Below are 26,262 nucleotides of genomic sequence, written 5' to 3'. Positions count from 1 at the left end.
TGATGCTCGTCTCATCTGGGACCTATGACTGGTACGCTACAATCGGCTCTTTCGGCTTCCGATTAGTAAAGAGCGTTCACTCACCGTAGACTTTAGACCGATCAGGAGCCGTAACTGTGTACAGTCGAGGTAGACTTTACACTCCTCTAGAACGCCTCGAGTTCAATTGAGCTTTCGCAAAGTACCTCCCCAGAACGGTGCTTGTCCAATCCGACCTTAGCAACGGTCCGTCAAGCTTTCAAACACACAACAAAATGCTGAAACGGTGTGCCTATGGGATCTGCAGATCGGATACTAGATATGTGAAAAGTTTGGAGGGGGTGTCATTTTCTTTCCCTTCCCGAAACCCAGAACGCAAGAAGCGCAATGTCGTCAATAGATGTCACAGTATAGCAGACCCCATGGCCAGCTTAATCCATCCAAAATCAACAAAAATACCTGTCTGCTCCAAGCTAAGCTTGCTACTAGCTATTATTGATAGCTAATGTATTACTACTGTTACTTTTAACCACACAATGCGATGATTTCTTCCTTCATGTTTTGGTGTTTTCCGGCTACTTCCTGGATAGTTCTGAAATGCTTGACGGTCATAGCAACGGTAACTGACTTTGCGAAAGGTCAATTCCCCAAATGTTATAGACTCTGGACTGCATCATTTCCGGTAGTGGGGGACTGCGTTCGCGCTCTCCCCCGTTTACATGTTAAAAGAAACAAACCTTGATTTCTGTGAGGACAAAGCAGTCGCTTTACTTGATGCCGTGGCACCGTCATACAGATAGATGTGTGTCAGAATCAGCTCCTCTGTGCGATGGCTGGGGTTCATACTTACCTGGCAGGGGAGACACCATGATCAAGAAGGTGGTTCACCCACGGCGAGGCTTGACCATTGCACTCCGGTTGTGCTGACCTGTGCGAATTCCCCAAACGTGGGAATCTCGACTGCATAATTTCTGGTAGTGGGGGACTGCGTTCGCGCTCTCCCCTGATTAAATGTCAAAAGAAAAACAATATGGTTCCCGTTAAGGCAGGAAAACACAAACTTTACGACATTCGGCGTGTTAATAATCTTGCGTCCCTTAATTCATCATCGGGGTTTCGTTCCTCTTTGTCTCCCCAATTATATGGGACCAATTACCCCACTCTTCCGATCCCTCCCGGTTTCTGCTCCATCCCCTCTGCCATTGCGGGGAGGGCTGCAGACTACCACATGCCTCCTCCGACGCATGTGGAGTCGCCAGCCGCTTCGTTCCCCTGACAGTGAGGCGTTTCGCCAGGGCGACGTAGCGCGTGGCAGGATCACGCTATTCCTCCAGTTCTCCCTCTCCCCCGAACAGGCGCCCCGACCGATCAGAGGAGGCGCTACTGCAGCCACCTCGACACATACTCACATCCGGCTTCACACCCGCACACACGGCCAATTGTGGCTTTAGCGACACCAATCAAGGCGGGGGTAACACGGGGATTCGGTCCGGCGACGAGTCCTAAAAGTAGATGAAGAAAACCCAATTAAACAAATGAGACAAAAATATGATACTTGCTCATTCATTTATTGAGCAAAATGATCCAATATTTCACATCTGTGAGTGGCAAAAGTAGGTGAACCTTTGCTTTCAGTATCTGGAGTGACGCCCCTTGTGAAGCAACCTGTCAACACAACTCATAAGGCCATTTTCCACCAGCGGAACTACCCGAACCTTTTAGGGGGCCGGCAGCTTTGCTGGTGTTTCCACTAGAGGAACTACCCCTGACCGGAACTCTTACTGGGACTTTTAAGGGAGCGTCTCTAGTCCCTGCTCTGGGGTCGGTACTTCTGAGCGGCCCTGAAAACCTGCTGGGAGGGGCTCGACGCCGATTGGTTGAACGTCGGAAGCAACCAGCCTTCTACTTCGGTGTTCAACAAGCGCAATTGTATAAGCCAGCAACCAAGCTGTGTGGTAGCAAACTTAATTTCGATCAAGCGAAATGGAGAAATCAGCCGAGAAACGGACAGACGAGGAGGTGCAGGCTTTGTTGGCTGACTACGCCACCGACGAGGTTCAGCGGGGGCTCGAGTCCTCCAGGAGAAACGAGACGATTTACCTCGACATTTCCCGCCACCTGGATGGGATAATTACGTCGCGGTGAAAGCTGTCGCAAAATGCTGACGTCAACTCATGATCCCGGCGGTTCCTACGTCGCTATGGAAACACGACTCTCGACAGGGCGACTACGGGGTAGTTCCACTTGTAATTCGCGCCAGCCTGTGAGTTCGTGTAGTTGTTCCTATGGAAAATCGCTAATAGCTATAGCTAACACTTTTCCTTCAAACGAATCATCGAAGAACAAACATCGCCGTAAACTTTGAAAACCACTCTTCTTCCTCTTGATAAGCTTTGATGCTCGTCTCATCTGGGACCTATGACTGGTACGCTACAATCGGCTCTTTCGGCTTCCGATTAGTAAAGAGCGTTCACTCACCGTAGACTTTAGACCGATCAGGAGCCGTAACTGTGTACAGTCGAGGTAGACTTTACACTCCTCTAGAACGCCTCGAGTTCAATTGAGCTTTCGCAAAGTACCTCCCCAGAACGGTGCTTGTCCAATCCGACCTTAGCAACGGTCCGTCAAGCTTTGCAAACACACAACAAAATGCTGAAACGGTGTGCCTATGGGATCTGCAGATCGGATACTAGATATGTGAAAAGTTTGGAGGGGGTGTCATTTTCTTTCCCTTCCCGAAACCCAGAACGCAAGAAGCGCAATGTCGTCAATAGATGTCACAGTATAGCAGACCCCATGGCCAGCTTAATCCATCCAAAATCAACAAAAATACCTGTCTGCTCCAAGCTAAGCTTGCTACTAGCTATTATTGATAGCTAATGTATTACTACTGTTACTTTTAACCACACAATGCGCTGATTTCTTCCTTCATGTTTTGGTGTTTTCCGGCTACTTCCTGGATAGTTCTGAAAGGCTTGACGGTCATAGCAACGGTAACTGACTTTGCGAAAGGTCAATTCCCCAAATGTTATAGACTCTGGACTGCATCATTTCCGGTAGTGGGGGACTGCGTTCGCGCTCTCCCCCGTTTACATGTTAAAAGAAACAAACCTTGATTTCTGTGAGGACAAAGCAGTCGCTTTACTTGATGCCGTGGCACCGTCATACAGATAGATGTGTGTCAGAATCAGCTCCTCTGTGCGATGGCTGGGGTTCATACTTACCTGGCAGGGGAGACACCATGATCAAGAAGGTGGTTCACCCACGGCGAGGCTTGACCATTGCACTCCGGTTGTGCTGACCTGTGCGAATTCCCCAAACGTGGGAATCTCGACTGCATAATTTCTGGTAGTGGGGGACTGCGTTCGCGCTCTCTCCTGATTAAATGTCAAAAGAAAAACAATATGGTTCCCGTTAAGGCAGGAAAACACAAACTTTACGACATTCGGCGTGTTAATAATCTTGCGTCCCTTAATTCATCATCGGGGTTTCGTTCCTCTTTGTCTCCCCAATTATATGGGACCAATTACCCCACTCTTCCGATCCCTCCCGGTTTCTGCTCCATCCCCTCTGCCATTGCGGGGAGGGCTGCAGACTACCACATGCCTCCTCCGACGCATGTGGAGTCGCCAGCCGCTTCGTTCCCCTGACAGTGAGGCGTTTCGCCAGGGCGACGTAGCGCGTGGCAGGATCACGCTATTCCTCCAGTTCTCCCTCTCCCCCGAACAGGCGCCCCGACCGATCAGAGGAGGCGCTACTGCAGCCACCTCGACACATACTCACATCCGGCTTCACACCCGCACACACGGCCAATTGTGGCTTTAGCGACACCAATCAAGGCGGGGGTAACACGGGGATTCGGTCCGGCGACGAGTCCTAAAAGTAGATGAAGAAAACCCAATTAAACAAATGAGACAAAAATATGATACTTGCTCATTCATTTATTGAGCAAAATGATCCAATATTTCACATCTGTGAGTGGCAAAAGTAGGTGAACCTTTGCTTTCAGTATCTGGAGTGACGCCCCTTGTGAAGCAACCTGTCAACACAACTCATAAGGCCATTTTCCACCAGCGGAACTACCCGAACCTTTTAGGGGGCCGGCAGCTTTGCTGGTGTTTCCACTAGAGGAACTACCCCTGACCGGAACTCTTACTGGGACTTTTAAGGGAGCGTCTCTAGTCCCTGCTCTGGGGTCGGTACTTCTGAGCGGCCCTGAAAACCTGCTGGGAGGGGCTCGACGCCGATTGGTTGAACGTCGGAAGCAACCAGCCTTCTACTTCGGTGTTCAACAAGCGCAATTGTATAAGCCAGCAACCAAGCTGTGTGGTAGCAAACTTAATTTCGATCAAGCGAAATGGAGAAATCAGCCGAGAAACGGACAGACGAGGAGGTGCAGGCTTTGTTGGCTGACTACGCCACCGACGAGGTTCAGCGGGGGCTCGAGTCCTCCAGGAGAAACGAGACGATTTACCTCGACATTTCCCGCCACCTGGATGGGATAATTACGTCGCGGTGAAAGCTGTCGCAAAATGCTGACGTCAACTCATGATCCCGGCGGTTCCTACGTCGCTATGGAAACACGACTCTCGACAGGGCGACTACGGGGTAGTTCCACTTGTAATTCGCGCCAGCCTGTGAGTTCGTGTAGTTGTTCCTATGGAAAATCGCTAATAGCTATAGCTAACACTTTTCCTTCAAACGAATCATCGAAGAACAAACATCGCCGTAAACTTTGAAAACCACTCTTCTTCCTCTTGATAAGCTTTGATGCTCGTCTCATCTGGGACCTATGACTGGTACGCTACAATCGGCTCTTTCGGCTTCCGATTAGTCTAGAGCGTTCACTCACCGTAGACTTTAGACCGATCAGGAGCCGTAACTGTGTACAGTCGAGGTAGACTTTACACTCCTCTAGAACGCCTCGAGTTCAATTGAGCTTTCGCAAAGTACCTCCCCAGAACGGTGCTTGTCCAATCCGACCTTAGCAACGGTCCGTCAAGCTTTGCAAACACACAACAAAATGCTGAAACGGTGTGCCTATGGGATCTGCAGATCGGATACTAGATATGTGAAAAGTTTGGAGGGGGTGTCATTTTCTTTCCCTTCCCGAAACCCAGAACGCAAGAAGCGCAATGTCGTCAATAGATGTCACAGTATAGCAGACCCCATGGCCAGCTTAATCCATCCAAAATCAACAAAAATACCTGTCTGCTCCAAGCTAAGCTTGCTACTAGCTATTATTGATAGCTAATGTATTACTACTGTTACTTTTAACCACACAATGCGCTGATTTCTTCCTTCATGTTTTGGTGTTTTCCGGCTACTTCCTGGATAGTTCTGAAATGCTTGACGGTCATAGCAACGGTAACTGGCTTTGCGAAAGGTCAATTCCCCAAATGTTATAGACTCTGGACTGCATCATTTCCGGTAGTGGGGGACTGCGTTCGCGCTCTCCCCCGTTTACATGTTAAAAGAAACAAACCTTGATTTCTGTGAGGACAAAGCAGTCGCTTTACTTGATGCCGTGGCACCGTCATACAGATAGATGTGTGTCAGACTCAGCTCCTCTGTGCGATGGCTGGGGTTCATACTTACCTGGCAGGGGAGACACCATGATCAAGAAGGTGGTTCACCCACGGCGAGGCTTGACCATTGCACTCCGGTTGTGCTGACCTGTGCGAGTTCCCCAAACGTGGGAATCTCGACTGCATAATTTCTGGTAGTGGGGGACTGCGTTCGCGCTCTCCCCTGATTAAATGTCAAAAGAAAAACAATATGGTTCCCGTTAAGGCAGGAAAACACAAACTTTCCGACATTCGGCGTGTTAATAATCTTGCGTCCCTTAATTCATCATCGGGGTTTCGTTCCTCTTTGTCTCCCCAATTATATGGGACCAATTACCCCACTCTTCCGATCCCTCCCGGTTTCTGCTCCATCCCCTCTGCCATTGCGGGGAGGGCTGCAGACTACCACATGCCTCCTCCGACGCATGTGGAGTCGCCAGCCGCTTCGTTCCCCTGACAGTGAGGCGTTTCGCCAGGGCGACGTAGCGCGTGGCAGGATCACGCTATTCCTCCAGTTCTCCCTCTCCCCCGAACAGGCGCCCCGACCGATCAGAGGAGGCGCTACTGCAGCCACCTCGACACATACTCACATCCGGCTTCACACCCGCACACACGGCCAATTGTGGCTTTAGCGACACCAATCAAGGCGGGGGTAACACGGGGATTCGGTCCGGCGACGAGTCCTAAAAGTAGATGAAGAAAACCCAATTAAACAAATGAGACAAAAATATGATACTTGCTCATTCATTTATTGAGCAAAATGATCCAATATTTCACATCTGTGAGTGGCAAAAGTAGGTGAACCTTTGCTTTCAGTATCTGGAGTGACGCCCCTTGTGAAGCAACCTGTCAACACAACTCATAAGGCCATTTTCCACCAGCGGAACTACCCGAACCTTTTAGGGGGCCGGCAGCTTTGCTGGTGTTTCCACTAGAGGAACTACCCCTGACCGGAACTCTTACTGGGACTTTTAAGGGAGCGTCTCTAGTCCCTGCTCTGGGGTCGGTACTTCTGAGCGGCCCTGAAAACCTGCTGGGAGGGGCTCGACGCCGATTGGTTGAACGTCGGAAGCAACCAGCCTTCTACTTCGGTGTTCAACAAGCGCAATTGTATAAGCCAGCAACCAAGCTGTGTGGTAGCAAACTTAATTTCGATCAAGCGAAATGGAGAAATCAGCCGAGAAACGGACAGACGAGGAGGTGCAGGCTTTGTTGGCTGACTACGCCACCGACGAGGTTCAGCGGGGGCTCGAGTCCTCCAGGAGAAACGAGACGATTTACCTCGACATTTCCCGCCACCTGGATGGGATAATTACGTCGCGGTGAAAGCTGTCGCAAAATGCTGACGTCAACTCATGATCCCGGCGGTTCCTACGTCGCTATGGAAACACGACTCTCGACAGGGCGACTACGGGGTAGTTCCACTTGTAATTCGCGCCAGCCTGTGAGTTCGTGTAGTTGTTCCTATGGAAAATCGCTAATAGCTATAGCTAACACTTTTCCTTCAAACGAATCATCGAAGAACAAACATCGCCGTAAACTTTGAAAACCACTCTTCTTCCTCTTGATAAGCTTTGATGCTCGTCTCATCTGGGACCTATGACTGGTACGCTACAATCGGCTCTTTCGGCTTCCGATTAGTAAAGAGCGTTCACTCACCGTAGACTTTAGACCGATCAGGAGCCGTAACTGTGTACAGTCGAGGTAGACTTTACACTCCTCTAGAACGCCTCGAGTTCAATTGAGCTTTCGCAAAGTACCTCCCCAGAACGGTGCTTGTCCAATCCGACCTTAGCAACGGTCCGTCAAGCTTTGCAAACACACAACAAAATGCTGAAACGGTGTGCCTATGGGATCTGCAGATCGGATACTAGATATGTGAAAAGTTTGGAGGGGGTGTCATTTTCTTTCCCTTCCCGAAACCCAGAACGCAAGAAGCGCAATGTCGTCAATAGATGTCACAGTATAGCAGACCCCATGGCCAGCTTAATCCATCCAAAATCAACAAAAATACCTGTCTGCTCCAAGCTAAGCTTGCTACTAGCTATTATTGATAGCTAATGTATTACTACTGTTACTTTTAACCACACAATGCGCTGATTTCTTCCTTCATGTTTTGGTGTTTTCCGGCTACTTCCTGGATAGTTCTGAAAGGCTTGACGGTCATAGCAACGGTAACTGACTTTGCGAAAGGTCAATTCCCCAAATGTTATAGACTCTGGACTGCATCATTTCCGGTAGTGGGGGACTGCGTTCGCGCTCTCCCCCGTTTACATGTTAAAAGAAACAAACCTTGATTTCTGTGAGGACAAAGCAGTCGCTTTACTTGATGCCGTGGCACCGTCATACAGATAGATGTGTGTCAGAATCAGCTCCTCTGTGCGATGGCTGGGGTTCATACTTACCTGGCAGGGGAGACACCATGATCAAGAAGGTGGTTCACCCACGGCGAGGCTTGACCATTGCACTCCGGTTGTGCTGACCTGTGCGAATTCCCCAAACGTGGGAATCTCGACTGCATAATTTCTGGTAGTGGGGGACTGCGTTCGCGCTCTCTCCTGATTAAATGTCAAAAGAAAAACAATATGGTTCCCGTTAAGGCAGGAAAACACAAACTTTACGACATTCGGCGTGTTAATAATCTTGCGTCCCTTAATTCATCATCGGGGTTTCGTTCCTCTTTGTCTCCCCAATTATATGGGACCAATTACCCCACTCTTCCGATCCCTCCCGGTTTCTGCTCCATCCCCTCTGCCATTGCGGGGAGGGCTGCAGACTACCACATGCCTCCTCCGACGCATGTGGAGTCGCCAGCCGCTTCGTTCCCCTGACAGTGAGGCGTTTCGCCAGGGCGACGTAGCGCGTGGCAGGATCACGCTATTCCTCCAGTTCTCCCTCTCCCCCGAACAGGCGCCCCGACCGATCAGAGGAGGCGCTACTGCAGCCACCTCGACACATACTCACATCCGGCTTCACACCCGCACACACGGCCAATTGTGGCTTTAGCGACACCAATCAAGGCGGGGGTAACACGGGGATTCGGTCCGGCGACGAGTCCTAAAAGTAGATGAAGAAAACCCAATTAAACAAATGAGACAAAAATATGATACTTGCTCATTCATTTATTGAGCAAAATGATCCAATATTTCACATCTGTGAGTGGCAAAAGTAGGTGAACCTTTGCTTTCAGTATCTGGAGTGACGCCCCTTGTGAAGCAACCTGTCAACACAACTCATAAGGCCATTTTCCACCAGCGGAACTACCCGAACCTTTTAGGGGGCCGGCAGCTTTGCTGGTGTTTCCACTAGAGGAACTACCCCTGACCGGAACTCTTACTGGGACTTTTAAGGGAGCGTCTCTAGTCCCTGCTCTGGGGTCGGTACTTCTGAGCGGCCCTGAAAACCTGCTGGGAGGGGCTCGACGCCGATTGGTTGAACGTCGGAAGCAACCAGCCTTCTACTTCGGTGTTCAACAAGCGCAATTGTATAAGCCAGCAACCAAGCTGTGTGGTAGCAAACTTAATTTCGATCAAGCGAAATGGAGAAATCAGCCGAGAAACGGACAGACGAGGAGGTGCAGGCTTTGTTGGCTGACTACGCCACCGACGAGGTTCAGCGGGGGCTCGAGTCCTCCAGGAGAAACGAGACGATTTACCTCGACATTTCCCGCCACCTGGATGGGATAATTACGTCGCGGTGAAAGCTGTCGCAAAATGCTGACGTCAACTCATGATCCCGGCGGTTCCTACGTCGCTATGGAAACACGACTCTCGACAGGGCGACTACGGGGTAGTTCCACTTGTAATTCGCGCCAGCCTGTGAGTTCGTGTAGTTGTTCCTATGGAAAATCGCTAATAGCTATAGCTAACACTTTTCCTTCAAACGAATCATCGAAGAACAAACATCGCCGTAAACTTTGAAAACCACTCTTCTTCCTCTTGATAAGCTTTGATGCTCGTCTCATCTGGGACCTATGACTGGTACGCTACAATCGGCTCTTTCGGCTTCCGATTAGTCTAGAGCGTTCACTCACCGTAGACTTTAGACCGATCAGGAGCCGTAACTGTGTACAGTCGAGGTAGACTTTACACTCCTCTAGAACGCCTCGAGTTCAATTGAGCTTTCGCAAAGTACCTCCCCAGAACGGTGCTTGTCCAATCCGACCTTAGCAACGGTCCGTCAAGCTTTGCAAACACACAACAAAATGCTGAAACGGTGTGCCTATGGGATCTGCAGATCGGATACTAGATATGTGAAAAGTTTGGAGGGGGTGTCATTTTCTTTCCCTTCCCGAAACCCAGAACGCAAGAAGCGCAATGTCGTCAATAGATGTCACAGTATAGCAGACCCCATGGCCAGCTTAATCCATCCAAAATCAACAAAAATACCTGTCTGCTCCAAGCTAAGCTTGCTACTAGCTATTATTGATAGCTAATGTATTACTACTGTTACTTTTAACCACACAATGCGCTGATTTCTTCCTTCATGTTTTGGTGTTTTCCGGCTACTTCCTGGATAGTTCTGAAAGGCTTGACGGTCATAGCAACGGTAACTGGCTTTGCGAAAGGTCAATTCCCCAAATGTTATAGACTCTGGACTGCATCATTTCCGGTAGTGGGGGACTGCGTTCGCGCTCTCCCCCGTTTACATGTTAAAAGAAACAAACCTTGATTTCTGTGAGGACAAAGCAGTCGCTTTACTTGATGCCGTGGCACCGTCATACAGATAGATGTGTGTCAGACTCAGCTCCTCTGTGCGATGGCTGGGGTTCATACTTACCTGGCAGGGGAGACACCATGATCAAGAAGGTGGTTCACCCACGGCGAGGCTTGACCATTGCACTCCGGTTGTGCTGACCTGTGCGAATTCCCCAAACGTGGGAGTCTCGACTGCATAATTTCTGGTAGTGGGGGACTGCGTTCGCGCTCTCCCCTGATTAAATGTCAAAAGAAAAACAATATGGTTCCCGTTAAGGCAGGAAAACACAAACTTTACGACATTCGGCGTGTTAATAATCTTGCGTCCCTTAATTCATCATCGGGGTTTCGTTCCTCTTTGTCTCCCCAATTATATGGGACCAATTACCCCACTCTTCCGATCCCTCCCGGTTTCTGCTCCATCCCCTCTGCCATTGCGGGGAGGGCTGCAGACTACCACATGCCTCCTCCGACGCATGTGGAGTCGCCAGCCGCTTCGTTCCCCTGACAGTGAGGCGTTTCGCCAGGGCGACGTAGCGCGTGGCAGGATCACGCTATTCCTCCAGTTCTCCCTCTCCCCCGAACAGGCGCCCCGACCGATCAGAGGAGGCGCTACTGCAGCCACCTCGACACATACTCACATCCGGCTTCACACCCGCACACACGGCCAATTGTGGCTTTAGCGACACCAATCAAGGCGGGGGTAACACGGGGATTCGGTCCGGCGACGAGTCCTAAAAGTAGATGAAGAAAACCCAATTAAACAAATGAGACAAAAATATGATACTTGCTCATTCATTTATTGAGCAAAATGATCCAATATTTCACATCTGTGAGTGGCAAAAGTAGGTGAACCTTTGCTTTCAGTATCTGGAGTGACGCCCCTTGTGAAGCAACCTGTCAACACAACTCATAAGGCCATTTTCCACCAGCGGAACTACCCGAACCTTTTAGGGGGCCGGCAGCTTTGCTGGTGTTTCCACTAGAGGAACTACCCCTGACCGGAACTCTTACTGGGACTTTTAAGGGAGCGTCTCTAGTCCCTGCTCTGGGGTCGGTACTTCTGAGCGGCCCTGAAAACCTGCTGGGAGGGGCTCGACGCCGATTGGTTGAACGTCGGAAGCAACCAGCCTTCTACTTCGGTGTTCAACAAGCGCAATTGTATAAGCCAGCAACCAAGCTGTGTGGTAGCAAACTTAATTTCGATCAAGCGAAATGGAGAAATCAGCCGAGAAACGGACAGACGAGGAGGTGCAGGCTTTGTTGGCTGACTACGCCACCGACGAGGTTCAGCGGGGGCTCGAGTCCTCCAGGAGAAACGAGACGATTTACCTCGACATTTCCCGCCACCTGGATGGGATAATTACGTCGCGGTGAAAGCTGTCGCAAAATGTTGACGTCAACTCATGATCCCGGCGGCTCCTACGTCGCTATGGAAACACGACTCTCGACAGGGCGACTACGGGGTAGTTCCACTTGTAATTCGCGCCAGCCTGTGAGTTCGTGTAGTTGTTCCTATGGAAAATCGCTAATAGCTATAGCTAACACTTTTCCTTCAAACGAATCATCGAAGAACAAACATCGCCGTAAACTTTGAAAACCACTCTTCTTCCTCTTGATAAGCTTTGATGCTCGTCTCATCTGGGACCTATGACTGGTACGCTACAATCGGCTCTTTCGGCTTCCGATTAGTAAAGAGCGTTCACTCATCGTAGACTTTAGACCGATCAGGAGCCGTAACTGTGTACAGTCGAGGTAGACTTTACACTCCTCTAGAACGCCTCGAGTTCAATTGAGCTTTCGCAAAGTACCTCCCCAGAACGGTGCTTGTCCAATCCGACCTTAGCAACGGTCCGTCAAGCTTTGCAAACACACAACAAAATGCTGAAACGGTGTGCCTATGGGATCTGCAGATCGGATACTAGATATGTGAAAAGTTTGGAGGGGGTGTCATTTTCTTTCCCTTCCCGAAACCCAGAACGCAAGAAGCGCAATGTCGTCAATAGATGTCACAGTATAGCAGACCCCATGGCCAGCTTAATCCATCCAAAATCAACAAAAATACCTGTCTGCTCCAAGCTAAGCTTGCTACTAGCTATTATTGATAGCTAATGTATTACTACTGTTACTTTTAACCACACAATGCGCTGATTTCTTCCTTCATGTTTTGGTGTTTTCCGGCTACTTCCTGGATAGTTCTGAAAGGCTTGACGGTCATAGCAACGGTAACTGACTTTGCGAAAGGTCAATTCCCCAAATGTTATAGACTCTGGACTGCATCATTTCCGGTAGTGGGGGACTGCGTTCGCGCTCTCCCCCGTTTACATGTTAAAAGAAACAAACCTTGATTTCTGTGAGGACAAAGCAGTCGCTTTACTTGATGCCGTGGCACCGTCATACAGATAGATGTGTGTCAGAATCAGCTCCTCTGTGCGATGGCTGGGGTTCATACTTACCTGGCAGGGGAGACACCATGATCAAGAAGGTGGTTCACCCACGGCGAGGCTTGACCATTGCACTCCGGTTGTGCTGACCTGTGCGAATTCCCCAAACGTGGGAATCTCGACTGCATAATTTCTGGTAGTGGGGGACTGCGTTCGCGCTCTCCCCTGATTAAATGTCAAAAGAAAAACAGTATGGTTCCCGTTAAGGCAGGAAAACACAAACTTTACGACATTCGGCGTGTTAATAATCTTGCGTCCCTTAATACATCATCGGGGTTTCGTTCCTCTTTGTCTCCCCAATTATATGGGACCAATTACCCCACTCTTCCGATCCCTCCCGGTTTCTGCTCCATCCCCTCTGCCATTGCGGGGAGGGCTGCAGACTACCACATGCCTCCTCCGACGCATGTGGAGTCGCCAGCCGCTTCGTTCCCCTGACAGTGAGGCGTTTCGCCAGGGCGACGTAGCGCGTGGCAGGATCACGCTATTCCTCCAGTTCTCCCTCTCCCCCGAACAGGCGCCCCGACCGATCAGAGGAGGCGCTACTGCAGCCACCTCGACACATACTCACATCCGGCTTCACACCCGCACACACGGCCAATTGTGGCTTTAGCGACACCAATCAAGGCGGGGGTAACACGGGGATTCGGTCCGGCGACGAGTCCTAAAAGTAGATGAAGAAAACCCAATTAAACAAATGAGACAAAAATATGATACTTGCTCATTCATTTATTGAGCAAAATGATCCAATATTTCACATCTGTGAGTGGCAAAAGTAGGTGAACCTTTGCTTTCAGTATCTGGAGTGACGCCCCTTGTGAAGCAACCTGTCAACACAACTCATAAGGCCATTTTCCACCAGCGGAACTACCCGAACCTTTTAGGGGGCCGGCAGCTTTGCTGGTGTTTCCACTAGAGGAACTACCCCTGACCGGAACTCTTACTGGGACTTTTAAGGGAGCGTCTCTAGTCCCTGCTCTGGGGTCGGTACTTCTGAGCGGCCCTGAAAACCTGCTGGGAGGGGCTCGACGCCGATTGGTTGAACGTCGGAAGCAACCAGCCTTCTACTTCGGTGTTCAACAAGCGCAATTGTATAAGCCAGCAACCAAGCTGTGTGGTAGCAAACTTAATTTCGATCAAGCGAAATGGAGAAATCAGCCGAGAAACGGACAGACGAGGAGGTGCAGGCTTTGTTGGCTGACTACGCCACCGACGAGGTTCAGCGGGGGCTCGAGTCCTCCAGGAGAAACGAGACGATTTACCTCGACATTTCCCGCCACCGGGATGGGATAATTACGTCGCGGTGAAAGCTGTCGCAAAATGTTGACGTCAACTCATGATCCCGGCGGCTCCTACGTCGCTATGGAAACACGACTCTCGACAGGGCGACTACGGGGTAGTTCCACTTGTAATTCGCGCCAGCCTGTGAGTTCGTGTAGTTGTTCCTATGGAAAATCGCTAATAGCTATAGCTAACACTTTTCCTTCAAACGAATCATCGAAGAACAAACATCGCCGTAAACTTTGAAAACCACTCTTCTTCCTCTTGATAAGCTTTGATGCTCGTCTCATCTGGGACCTATGACTGGTACGCTACAATCGGCTCTTTCGGCTTCCGATTAGTCTAGAGCGTTCACTCACCGTAGACTTTAGACCGATCAGGAGCCGTAACTGTGTACAGTCGAGGTAGACTTTACACTCCTCTAGAACGCCTCGAGTTCAATTGAGCTTTCGCAAAGTACCTCCCCAGAACGGTGCTTGTCCAATCCGACCTTAGCAACGGTCCGTCAAGCTTTGCAAACACACAACAAAATGCTGAAACGGTGTGCCTATGGGATCTGCAGATCGGATACTAGATATGTGAAAAGTTTGGAGGGGGTGTCATTTTCTTTCCCTTCCCGAAACCCAGAACGCAAGAAGCGCAATGTCGTCAATAGATGTCACAGTATAGCAGACCCCATGGCCAGCTTAATCCATCCAAAATCAACAAAAATACCTGTCTGCTCCAAGCTAAGCTTGCTACTAGCTATTATTGATAGCTAATGTATTACTACTGTTACTTTTAACCACACAATGCGCTGATTTCTTCCTTCATGTTTTGGTGTTTTCCGGCTACTTCCTGGATAGTTCTGAAAGGCTTGACGGTCATAGCAACGGTAACTGACTTTGCGAAAGGTCAATTCCCCAAATGTTATAGACTCTGGACTGCATCATTTCCGGTAGTGGGGGACTGCGTTCGCGCTCTCCCCCGTTTACATGTTAAAAGAAACAAACCTTGATTTCTGTGAGGACAAAGCAGTCGCTTTACTTGATGCCGTGGCACCGTCATACAGATAGATGTGTGTCAGAATCAGCTCCTCTGTGCGATGGCTGGGGTTCATACTTACCTGGCAGGGGAGACACCATGATCAAGAAGGTGGTTCACCCACGGCGAGGCTTGACCATTGCACTCCGGTTGTGCTGACCTGTGCGAATTCCCCAAACGTGGGAGTCTCGACTGCATAATTTCTGGTAGTGGGGGACTGCGTTCGCGCTCTCCCCTGATTAAATGTCAAAAGAAAAACAATATGGTTCCCGTTAAGGCAGGAAAACACAAACTTTACGACATTCGGCGTGTTAATAATCTTGCGTCCCTTAATTCATCATCGGGGTTTCGTTCCTCTTTGTCTCCCCAATTATATGGGACCAATTACCCCACTCTTCCGATCCCTCCCGGTTTCTGCTCCATCCCCTCTGCCATTGCGGGGAGGGCTGCAGACTACCACATGCCTCCTCCGACGCATGTGGAGTCGCCAGCCGCTTCGTTCCCCTGACAGTGAGGCGTTTCGCCAGGGCGACGTAGCGCGTGGCAGGATCACGCTATTCCTCCAGTTCTCCCTCTCCCCCGAACAGGCGCCCCGACCGATCAGAGGAGGCGCTACTGCAGCCACCTCGACACATACTCACATCCGGCTTCACACCCGCACACACGGCCAATTGTGGCTTTAGCGACACCAATCAAGGCGGGGGTAACACGGGGATTCGGTCCGGCGACGAGTCCTAAAAGTAGATGAAGAAAACCCAATTAAACAAATGAGACAAAAATATGATACTTGCTCATTCATTTATTGAGCAAAATGATCCAATATTTCACATCTGTGAGTGGCAAAAGTAGGTGAACCTTTGCTTTCAGTATCTGGAGTGACGCCCCTTGTTAAGCAACCTGTCAACACAACTCATAAGGCCATTTTCCACCAGCGGAACTACCCGAACCTTTTAGGGGGCCGGCAGCTTTGCTGGTGTTTCCACTAGAGGAACTACCCCTGACCGGAACTCTTACTGGGACTTTTAAGGGAGCGTCTCTAGTCCCTGCTCTGGGGTCGGTACTTCTGAGCGGCCCTGAAAACCTGCTGGGAGGGGCTCGACGCCGATTGGTTGAACGTCGGAAGCAACCAGCCTTCTACTTCGGTGTTCAACAAGCGCAATTGTATAAGCCAGCAACCAAGCTGTGTGGTAGCAAACTTAATTTCGATCAAGCGAAATGGAGAAATCAGCCGAGAAACGGACAGACGAGGAGGTGCAGGCTTTGTTGGCTGACTACGCCACCGACGAGGTTCAGCGGGGGCTCGAGTCCTCCAGGAGAAACGAGACGATTTACCTCGACATTTCCCGCCACCTGGATGGGATAATTACGTCGCGGTGAAAGCTGTCGCAAAATGTTGACGTCAACTCATGATCCCGGCGGCTCCTACGTCGCTATGGAAACACGACTCTCGACAGGGCGACTACGGGGTAGTTCCACTTGTAATTCGCGCCAGCCTGTGAGTTCGTGTAGTTGTTCCTATGGAAAATCGCTAATAGCTATAGCTAACACTTTTCCTTCAAACGAATCATCGAAGAACAAACATCGCCGTAAACTTTGAAAACCACTCTTCTTCCTCTTGATAAGCTTTGATGCTCGTCTCATCTGGGACCTATGACTGGTACGCTACAATCGGCTCTTTCGGCTTCCGATTAGTAAAGAGCGTTCACTCACCGTAGACTTTAGACCGATCAGGAGCCGTAACTGTGTACAGTCGAGGTAGACTTTACACTCCTCTAGAACGCCTCGAGTTCAATTGAGCTTTCGCAAAGTACCTCCCCAGAACGGTGCTTGTCCAATCCGACCTTAGCAACGGTCCGTCAAGCTTTCAAACACACAACAAAATGCTGAAACGGTGTGCCTATGGGATCTGCAGATCGGATACTAGATATGTGAAAAGTTTGGAGGGGGTGTCATTTTCTTTCCCTTCCCGAAACCCAGAACGCAAGAAGCGCAATGTCGTCAATAGATGTCACAGTATAGCAGACCCCATGGCCAGCTTAATCCATCCAAAATCAACAAAAATACCTGTCTGCTCCAAGCTAAGCTTGCTACTAGCTATTATTGATAGCTAATGTATTACTACTGTTACTTTTAACCACACAATGCGCTGATTTCTTCCTTCATGTTTTGGTGTTTTCCGGCTACTTCCTGGATAGTTCTGAAAGGCTTGACGGTCATAGCAACGGTAACTGACTTTGCGAAAGGTCAATTCCCCAAATGTTATAGACTCTGGACTGCATCATTTCCGGTAGTGGGGGACTGCGTTCGCGCTCTCCCCCGTTTACATGTTAAAAGAAACAAACCTTGATTTCTGTGAGGACAAAGCAGTCGCTTTACTTGATGCCGTGGCACCGTCATACAGATAGATGTGTGTCAGAATCAGCTCCTCTGTGCGATGGCTGGGGTTCATACTTACCTGGCAGGGGAGACACCATGATCAAGAAGGTGGTTCACCCACGGCGAGGCTTGACCATTGCACTCCGGTTGTGCTGACCTGTGCGAATTCCCCAAACGTGGGAATCTCGACTGCATAATTTCTGGTAGTGGGGGACTGCGTTCGCGCTCTCCCCTGATTAAATGTCAAAAGAAAAACAATATGGTTCCCGTTAAGGCAGGAAAACACAAACTTTCCGACATTCGGCGTGTTAATAATCTTGCGTCCCTTAATTCATCATCGGGGTTTCGTTCCTCTTTGTCTCCCCAATTATATGGGACCAATTACCCCACTCTTCCGATCCCTCCCGGTTTCTGCTCCATCCCCTCTGCCATTGCGGGGAGGGCTGCAGACTACCACATGCCTCCTCCGACGCATGTGGAGTCGCCAGCCGCTTCGTTCCCCTGACAGTGAGGCGTTTCGCCAGGGCGACGTAGCGCGTGGCAGGATCACGCTATTCCTCCAGTTCTCCCTCTCCCCCGAACAGGCGCCCCGACCGATCAGAGGAGGCGCTACTGCAGCCACCTCGACACATACTCACATCCGGCTTCACACCCGCACACACGGCCAATTGTGGCTTTAGCGACACCAATCAAGGCGGGGGTAACACGGGGATTCGGTCCGGCGACGAGTCCTAAAAGTAGATGAAGAAAACCCAATTAAACAAATGAGACAAAAATATGATACTTGCTCATTCATTTATTGAGCAAAATGATCCAATATTTCACATCTGTGAGTGGCAAAAGTAGGTGAACCTTTGCTTTCAGTATCTGGAGTGACGCCCCTTGTGAAGCAACCTGTCAACACAACTCATAAGGCCATTTTCCACCAGCGGAACTACCCGAACCTTTTAGGGGGCCGGCAGCTTTGCTGGTGTTTCCACTAGAGGAACTACCCCTGACCGGAACTCTTACTGGGACTTTTAAGGGAGCGTCTCTAGTCCCTGCTCTGGGGTCGGTACTTCTGAGCGGCCCTGAAAACCTGCTGGGAGGGGCTCGACGCCGATTGGTTGAACGTCGGAAGCAACCAGCCTTCTACTTCGGTGTTCAACAAGCGCAATTGTATAAGCCAGCAACCAAGCTGTGTGGTAGCAAACTTAATTTCGATCAAGCGAAATGGAGAAATCAGCCGAGAAACGGACAGACGAGGAGGTGCAGGCTTTGTTGGCTGACTACGCCACCGACGAGGTTCAGCGGGGGCTCGAGTCCTCCAGGAGAAACGAGACGATTTACCTCGACATTTCCCGCCACCTGGATGGGATAATTACGTCGCGGTGAAAGCTGTCGCAAAATGCTGACGTCAACTCATGATCCCGGCGGTTCCTACGTCGCTATGGAAACACGACTCTCGACAGGGCGACTACGGGGTAGTTCCACTTGTAATTCGCGCCAGCCTGTGAGTTCGTGTAGTTGTTCCTATGGAAAATCGCTAATAGCTATAGCTAACACTTTTCCTTCAAACGAATCATCGAAGAACAAACATCGCCGTAAACTTTGAAAACCACTCTTCTTCCTCTTGATAAGCTTTGATGCTCGTCTCATCTGGGACCTATGACTGGTACGCTACAATCGGCTCTTTCGGCTTCCGATTAGTCTAGAGCGTTCACTCACCGTAGACTTTAGACCGATCAGGAGCCGTAACTGTGTACAGTCGAGGTAGACTTTACACTCCTCTAGAACGCCTCGAGTTCAATTGAGCTTTCGCAAAGTACCTCCCCAGAACGGTGCTTGTCCAATCCGACCTTAGCAACGGTCCGTCAAGCTTTGCAAACACACAACAAAATGCTGAAACGGTGTGCCTATGGGATCTGCAGATCGGATACTAGATATGTGAAAAGTTTGGAGGGGGTGTCATTTTCTTTCCCTTCCCGAAACCCAGAACGCAAGAAGCGCAATGTCGTCAATAGATGTCACAGTATAGCAGACCCCATGGCCAGCTTAATCCATCCAAAATCAACAAAAATACCTGTCTGCTCCAAGCTAAGCTTGCTACTAGCTATTATTGATAGCTAATGTATTACTACTGTTACTTTTAACCACACAATGCGCTGATTTCTTCCTTCATGTTTTGGTGTTTTCCGGCTACTTCCTGGATAGTTCTGAAAGGCTTGACGGTCATAGCAACGGTAACTGACTTTGCGAAAGGTCAATTCCCCAAATGTTATAGACTCTGGACTGCATCATTTCCGGTAGTGGGGGACTGCGTTCGCGCTCTCCCCCGTTTACATGTTAAAAGAAACAAACCTTGATTTCTGTGAGGACAAAGCAGTCGCTTTACTTGATGCCGTGGCACCGTCATACAGATAGATGTGTGTCAGAATCAGCTCCTCTGTGCGATGGCTGGGGTTCATACTTACCTGGCAGGGGAGACACCATGATCAAGAAGGTGGTTCACCCACGGCGAGGCTTGACCATTGCACTCCGGTTGTGCTGACCTGTGCGAATTCCCCAAACGTGGGAATCTCGACTGCATAATTTCTGGTAGTGGGGGACTGCGTTCGCGCTCTCCCCTGATTAAATGTCAAAAGAAAAACAATATGGTTCCCGTTAAGGCAGGAAAACACAAACTTTACGACATTCGGCGTGTTAATAATCTTGCGTCCCTTAATTCATCATCGGGGTTTCGTTCCTCTTTGTCTCCCCAATTATATGGGACCAATTACCCCACTCTTCCGATCCCTCCCGGTTTCTGCTCCATCCCCTCTGCCATTGCGGGGAGGGCTGCAGACTACCACATGCCTCCTCCGACGCATGTGGAGTCGCCAGCCGCTTCGTTCCCCTGACAGTGAGGCGTTTCGCCAGGGCGACGTAGCGCGTGGCAGGATCACGCTATTCCTCCAGTTCTCCCTCTCCCCCGAACAGGCGCCCCGACCGATCAGAGGAGGCGCTACTGCAGCCACCTCGACACATACTCACATCCGGCTTCACACCCGCACACACGGCCAATTGTGGCTTTAGCGACACCAATCAAGGCGGGGGTAACACGGGTATTCGGTCCGGCGACGAGTCCTAAAAGTAGATGAAGAAAACCCAATTAAACAAATGAGACAAAAATATGATACTTGCTCATTCATTTATTGAGCAAAATGATCCAATATTTCACATCTGTGAGTGGCAAAAGTAGGTGAACCTTTGCTTTCAGTATCTGGAGTGACGCCCCTTGTGAAGCAACCTGTCAACACAACTCATAAGGCCATTTTCCACCAGCGGAACTACCCGAACCTTTTAGGGGGCCGGCAGCTTTGCTGGTGTTTCCACTAGAGGAACTACCCCTGACCGGAACTCTTACTGGGACTTTTAAGGGAGCGTCTCTAGTCCCTGCTCTGGGGTCGGTACTTCTGAGCGGCCCTGAAAACCTGCTGGGAGGGGCTCGACGCCGATTGGTTGAACGTCGGAAGCAACCAGCCTTCTACTTCGGTGTTCAACAAGCGCAATTGTATAAGCCAGCAACCAAGCTGTGTGGTAGCAAACTTAATTTCGATCAAGCGAAATGGAGAAATCAGCCGAGAAACGGACAGACGAGGAGGTGCAGGCTTTGTTGGCTGACTACGCCACCGACGAGGTTCAGCGGGGGCTCGAGTCCTCCAGGAGAAACGAGACGATTTACCTCGACATTTCCCGCCACCTGGATGGGATAATTACGTCGCGGTGAAAGCTGTCGCAAAATGTTGACGTCAACTCATGATCCCGGCGGCTCCTACGTCGCTATGGAAACACGACTCTCGACAGGGCGACTACGGGGTAGTTCCACTTGTAATTCGCGCCAGCCTGTGAGTTCGTGTAGTTGTTCCTATGGAAAATCGCTAATAGCTATAGCTAACACTTTTCCTTCAAACGAATCATCGAAGAACAAACATCGCCGTAAACTTTGAAAACCACTCTTCTTCCTCTTGATAAGCTTTGATGCTCGTCTCATCTGGGACCTATGACTGGTACGCTACAATCGGCTCTTTCGGCTTCCGATTAGTCTAGAGCGTTCACTCACCGTAGACTTTAGACCGATCAGGAGCCGTAACTGTGTACAGTCGAGGTAGACTTTACACTCCTCTAGAACGCCTCGAGTTCAATTGAGCTTTCGCAAAGTACCTCCCCAGAACGGTGCTTGTCCAATCCGACCTTAGCAACGGTCCGTCAAGCTTTGCAAACACACAACAAAATGCTGAAACGGTGTGCCTATGGGATCTGCAGATCGGATACTAGATATGTGAAAAGTTTGGAGGGGGTGTCATTTTCTTTCCCTTCCCGAAACCCAGAACGCAAGAAGCGCAATGTCGTCAATAGATGTCACAGTATAGCAGACCCCATGGCCAGCTTAATCCATCCAAAATCAACAAAAATACCTGTCTGCTCCAAGCTAAGCTTGCTACTAGCTATTATTGATAGTTAATGTATTACTACTGTTACTTTTAACCACACAATGCGCTGATTTCTTCCTTCATGTTTTGGTGTTTTCCGGCTACTTCCTGGATAGTTCTGAAAGGCTTGACGGTCATAGCAACGGTAACTGACTTTGCGAAAGGTCAATTCCCCAAATGTTATAGACTCTGGACTGCATCATTTCCGGTAGTGGGGGACTGCGTTCGCGCTCTCCCCCGTTTACATGTTAAAAGAAACAAACCTTGATTTCTGTGAGGACAAAGCAGTCGCTTTACTTGATGCCGTGGCACCGTCATACAGATAGATGTGTGTCAGACTCAGCTCCTCTGTGCGATGGCTGGGGTTCATACTTACCTGGCAGGGGAGACACCATGATCAAGAAGGTGGTTCACCCACGGCGAGGCTTGACCATTGCACTCCGGTTGTGCTGACCTGTGCGAATTCCCCAAACGTGGGAGTCTCGACTGCATAATTTCTGGTAGTGGGGGACTGCGTTCGCGCTCTCCCCTGATTAAATGTCAAAAGAAAAACAATATGGTTCCCGTTAAGGCAGGAAAACACAAACTTTACGACATTCGGCGTGTTAATAATCTTGCGTCCCTTAATTCATCATCGGGGTTTCGTTCCTCTTTGTCTCCCCAATTATATGGGACCAATTACCCCACTCTTCCGATCCCTCCCGGTTTCTGCTCCATCCCCTCTGCCATTGCGGGGAGGGCTGCAGACTACCACATGCCTCCTCCGACGCATGTGGAGTCGCCAGCCGCTTCGTTCCCCTGACAGTGAGGCGTTTCGCCAGGGCGACGTAGCGCGTGGCAGGATCACGCTATTCCTCCAGTTCTCCCTCTCCCCCGAACAGGCGCCCCGACCGATCAGAGGAGGCGCTACTGCAGCCACCTCGACACATACTCACATCCGGCTTCACACCCGCACACACGGCCAATTGTGGCTTTAGCGACACCAATCAAGGCGGGGGTAACACGGGGATTCGGTCCGGCGACGAGTCCTAAAAGTAGATGAAGAAAACCCAATTAAACAAATGAGACAAAAATATGATACTTGCTCATTCATTTATTGAGCAAAATGATCCAATATTTCACATCTGTGAGTGGCAAAAGTAGGTGAACCTTTGCTTTCAGTATCTGGAGTGACGCCCCTTGTGAAGCAACCTGTCAACACAACTCATAAGGCCATTTTCCACCAGCGGAACTACCCGAACCTTTTAGGGGGCCGGCAGCTTTGCTGGTGTTTCCACTAGAGGAACTACCCCTGACCGGAACTCTTACTGGGACTTTTAAGGGAGCGTCTCTAGTCCCTGCTCTGGGGTCGGTACTTCTGAGCGGCCCTGAAAACCTGCTGGGAGGGGCTCGACGCCGATTGGTTGAACGTCGGAAGCAACCAGCCTTCTACTTCGGTGTTCAACAAGCGCAATTGTATAAGCCAGCAACCAAGCTGTGTGGTAGCAAACTTAATTTCGATCAAGCGAAATGGAGAAATCAGCCGAGAAACGGACAGACGAGGAGGTGCAGGCTTTGTTGGCTGACTACGCCACCGACGAGGTTCAGCGGGGGCTCGAGTCCTCCAGGAGAAACGAGACGATTTACCTCGACATTTCCCGCCACCTGGATGGGATAATTACGTCGCGGTGAAAGCTGTCGCAAAATGCTGACGTCAACTCATGATCCCGGCGGTTCCTACGTCGCTATGGAAACACGACTCTCGACAGGGCGACTACGGGGTAGTTCCACTTGTAATTCGCGCCAGCCTGTGAGTTCGTGTAGTTGTTCCTATGGAAAATCGCTAATAGCTATAGCTAACACTTTTCCTTCAAACGAATCATCGAAGAACAAACATCGCCGTAAACTTTGAAAACCACTCTTCTTCCTCTTGATAAGCTTTGATGCTCGTCTCATCTGGGACCTATGACTGGTACGCTACAATCGGCTCTTTCGGCTTCCGATTAGTCTAGAGCGTTCACTCACCGTAGACTTTAGACCGATCAGGAGCCGTAACTGTGTACAGTCGAGGTAGACTTTACACTCCTCTAGAACGCCTCGAGTTCAATTGAGCTTTCGCAAAGTACCTCCCCAGAACGGTGCTTGTCCAATCCGACCTTAGCAACGGTCCGTCAAGCTTTGCAAACACACAACAAAATGCTGAAACGGTGTGCCTATGGGATCTGCAGATCGGATACTAGATATGTGAAAAGTTTGGAGGGGGTGTCATTTTCTTTCCCTTCCCGAAACCCAGAACGCAAGAAGCGCAATGTCGTCAATAGATGTCACAGTATAGCAGACCCCATGGCCAGCTTAATCCATCCAAAATCAACAAAAATACCTGTCTGCTCCAAGCTAAGCTTGCTACTAGCTATTATTGATAGCTAATGTATTACTACTGTTACTTTTAACCACACAATGCGCTGATTTCTTCCTTCATGTTTTGGTGTTTTCCGGCTACTTCCTGGATAGTTCTGAAAGGCTTGACGGTCATAGCAACGGTAACTGACTTTGCGAAAGGTCAATTCCCCAAATGTTATAGACTCTGGACTGCATCATTTCCGGTAGTGGGGGACTGCGTTCGCGCTCTCCCCCGTTTACATGTTAAAAGAAACAAACCTTGATTTCTGTGAGGACAAAGCAGTCGCTTTACTTGATGCCGTGGCACCGTCATACAGATAGATGTGTGTCAGAATCAGCTCCTCTGTGCGATGGCTGGGGTTCATACTTACCTGGCAGGGGAGACACCATGATCAAGAAGGTGGTTCACCCACGGCGAGGCTTGACCATTGCACTCCGGTTGTGCTGACCTGTGCGAATTCCCCAAACGTGGGAATCTCGACTGCATAATTTCTGGTAGTGGGGGACTGCGTTCGCGCTCTCCCCTGATTAAATGTCAAAAGAAAAACAATATGGTTCCCGTTAAGGCAGGAAAACACAAACTTTACGACATTCGGCGTGTTAATAATCTTGCGTCCCTTAATTCATCATCGGGGTTTCGTTCCTCTTTGTCTCCCCAATTATATGGGACCAATCACCCCACTCTTCCGATCCCTCCCGGTTTCTGCTCCATCCCCTCTGCCATTGCGGGGAGGGCTGCAGACTACCACATGCCTCCTCCGACGCATGTGGAGTCGCCAGCCGCTTCGTTCCCCTGACAGTGAGGCGTTTCGCCAGGGCGACGTAGCGCGTGGCAGGATCACGCTATTCCTCCAGTTCTCCCTATCCCCCGAACAGGCGCCCCGACCGATCAGAGGAGGCGCTACTGCAGCCACCTCGACACATACTCACATCCGGCTTCACACCCGCACACACGGCCAATTGTGGCTTTAGCGACACCAATCAAGGCGGGGGTAACACGGGGATTCGGTCCGGCGACGAGTCCTAAAAGTAGACTAAGAAAACCCAATTAAACAAATGAGACAAAAATATGATACTTGCTCATTCATTTATTGAGCAAAATGATCCAATATTTCACATCTGTGAGTGGCAAAAGTAGGTGAACCTTTGCTTTCAGTATCTGGAGTGACGCCCCTTGTGAAGCAACCTGTCAACACAACTCATAAGGCCATTTTCCACCAGCGGAACTACCCGAACCTTTTAGGGGGCCGGCAGCTTTGCTGGTGTTTCCACTAGAGGAACTACCCCTGACCGGAACTCTTACTGGGACTTTTAAGGGAGCGTCTCTAGTCCCTGCTCTGGGGTCGGTACTTCTGAGCGGCCCTGAAAACCTGCTGGGAGGGGCTCGACGCCGATTGGTTGAACGTCGGAAGCAACCAGCCTTCTACTTCGGTGTTCAACAAGCGCAATTGTATAAGCCAGCAACCAAGCTGTGTGGTAGCAAACTTAATTTCGATCAAGCGAAATGGAGAAATCAGCCGAGAAACGGACAGACGAGGAGGTGCAGGCTTTGTTGGCTGACTACGCCACCGACGAGGTTCAGCGGGGGCTCGAGTCCTCCAGGAGAAACGAGACGATTTACCTCGACATTTCCCGCCACCTGGATGGGATAATTACGTCGCGGTGAAAGCTGTCGCAAAATGTTGACGTCAACTCATGATCCCGGCGGCTCCTACGTCGCTATGGAAACACGACTCTCGACAGGGCGACTACGGGGTAGTTCCACTTGTAATTCGCGCCAGCCTGTGAGTTCGTGTAGTTGTTCCTATGGAAAATCGCTAATAGCTATAGCTAACACTTTTCCTTCAAACGAATCATCGAAGAACAAACATCGCCGTAAACTTTGAAAACCACTCTTCTTCCTCTTGATAAGCTTTGATGCTCGTCTCATCTGGGACCTATGACTGGTACGCTACAATCGGCTCTTTCGGCTTCCGATTAGTCTAGAGCGTTCACTCACCGTAGACTTTAGACCGATCAGGAGCCGTAACTGTGTACAGTCGAGGTAGACTTTACACTCCTCTAG

At 50.0% G+C, this 26,262-nt stretch overlaps 11 non-coding genes across 11 annotated transcripts; all 11 read left to right on the top strand.

Annotated features, from left to right (window-relative positions):
* Nucleotides 1-821: 821 nt before the first annotated feature.
* Nucleotides 822-985, top strand: LOC130131077 (U1 spliceosomal RNA). The gene has a single exon (XR_008812246.1). It is a non-coding gene; the product is annotated as a U1 spliceosomal RNA (small nuclear RNA).
* Nucleotides 986-3,195: 2,210 nt separating this feature from the next.
* LOC130131134 (U1 spliceosomal RNA) lies at nt 3,196-3,359 on the top strand. Its single transcript, XR_008812299.1, has one exon. It is a non-coding gene; the product is annotated as a U1 spliceosomal RNA (small nuclear RNA).
* A 2,210-nt stretch (nt 3,360-5,569) lies between these two features.
* LOC130131111 (U1 spliceosomal RNA) lies at nt 5,570-5,733 on the top strand. Its single transcript, XR_008812278.1, has one exon. It is a non-coding gene; the product is annotated as a U1 spliceosomal RNA (small nuclear RNA).
* Nucleotides 5,734-7,943: 2,210 nt separating this feature from the next.
* Nucleotides 7,944-8,107, top strand: LOC130131133 (U1 spliceosomal RNA). Its single transcript, XR_008812298.1, has one exon. It is a non-coding gene; the product is annotated as a U1 spliceosomal RNA (small nuclear RNA).
* A 2,210-nt stretch (nt 8,108-10,317) lies between these two features.
* Nucleotides 10,318-10,481, top strand: LOC130131108 (U1 spliceosomal RNA). Its single transcript, XR_008812275.1, has one exon. It is a non-coding gene; the product is annotated as a U1 spliceosomal RNA (small nuclear RNA).
* Nucleotides 10,482-12,691: 2,210 nt separating this feature from the next.
* LOC130131076 (U1 spliceosomal RNA) lies at nt 12,692-12,855 on the top strand. The gene has a single exon (XR_008812245.1). It is a non-coding gene; the product is annotated as a U1 spliceosomal RNA (small nuclear RNA).
* Nucleotides 12,856-15,065: 2,210 nt separating this feature from the next.
* On the top strand, nt 15,066-15,229 carry LOC130131107 (U1 spliceosomal RNA). Its single transcript, XR_008812274.1, has one exon. It is a non-coding gene; the product is annotated as a U1 spliceosomal RNA (small nuclear RNA).
* A 2,209-nt stretch (nt 15,230-17,438) lies between these two features.
* On the top strand, nt 17,439-17,602 carry LOC130131075 (U1 spliceosomal RNA). The gene has a single exon (XR_008812244.1). It is a non-coding gene; the product is annotated as a U1 spliceosomal RNA (small nuclear RNA).
* Nucleotides 17,603-19,812: 2,210 nt separating this feature from the next.
* Nucleotides 19,813-19,976, top strand: LOC130131074 (U1 spliceosomal RNA). The gene has a single exon (XR_008812243.1). It is a non-coding gene; the product is annotated as a U1 spliceosomal RNA (small nuclear RNA).
* A 2,210-nt stretch (nt 19,977-22,186) lies between these two features.
* LOC130131106 (U1 spliceosomal RNA) lies at nt 22,187-22,350 on the top strand. The gene has a single exon (XR_008812273.1). It is a non-coding gene; the product is annotated as a U1 spliceosomal RNA (small nuclear RNA).
* Nucleotides 22,351-24,560: 2,210 nt separating this feature from the next.
* LOC130131073 (U1 spliceosomal RNA) lies at nt 24,561-24,724 on the top strand. Its single transcript, XR_008812242.1, has one exon. It is a non-coding gene; the product is annotated as a U1 spliceosomal RNA (small nuclear RNA).
* The last annotated feature ends 1,538 nt before the right edge of the window (nt 24,725-26,262 follow it).

Source organism: Lampris incognitus, chromosome 20 (assembly GCF_029633865.1).
Source record: "Lampris incognitus isolate fLamInc1 chromosome 20, fLamInc1.hap2, whole genome shotgun sequence".
Classification (NCBI taxonomy): Eukaryota; Metazoa; Chordata; class Actinopteri; order Lampriformes; family Lampridae; genus Lampris; species Lampris incognitus.
This window is presented reverse-complemented; position numbering and strand designations above follow the sequence as displayed.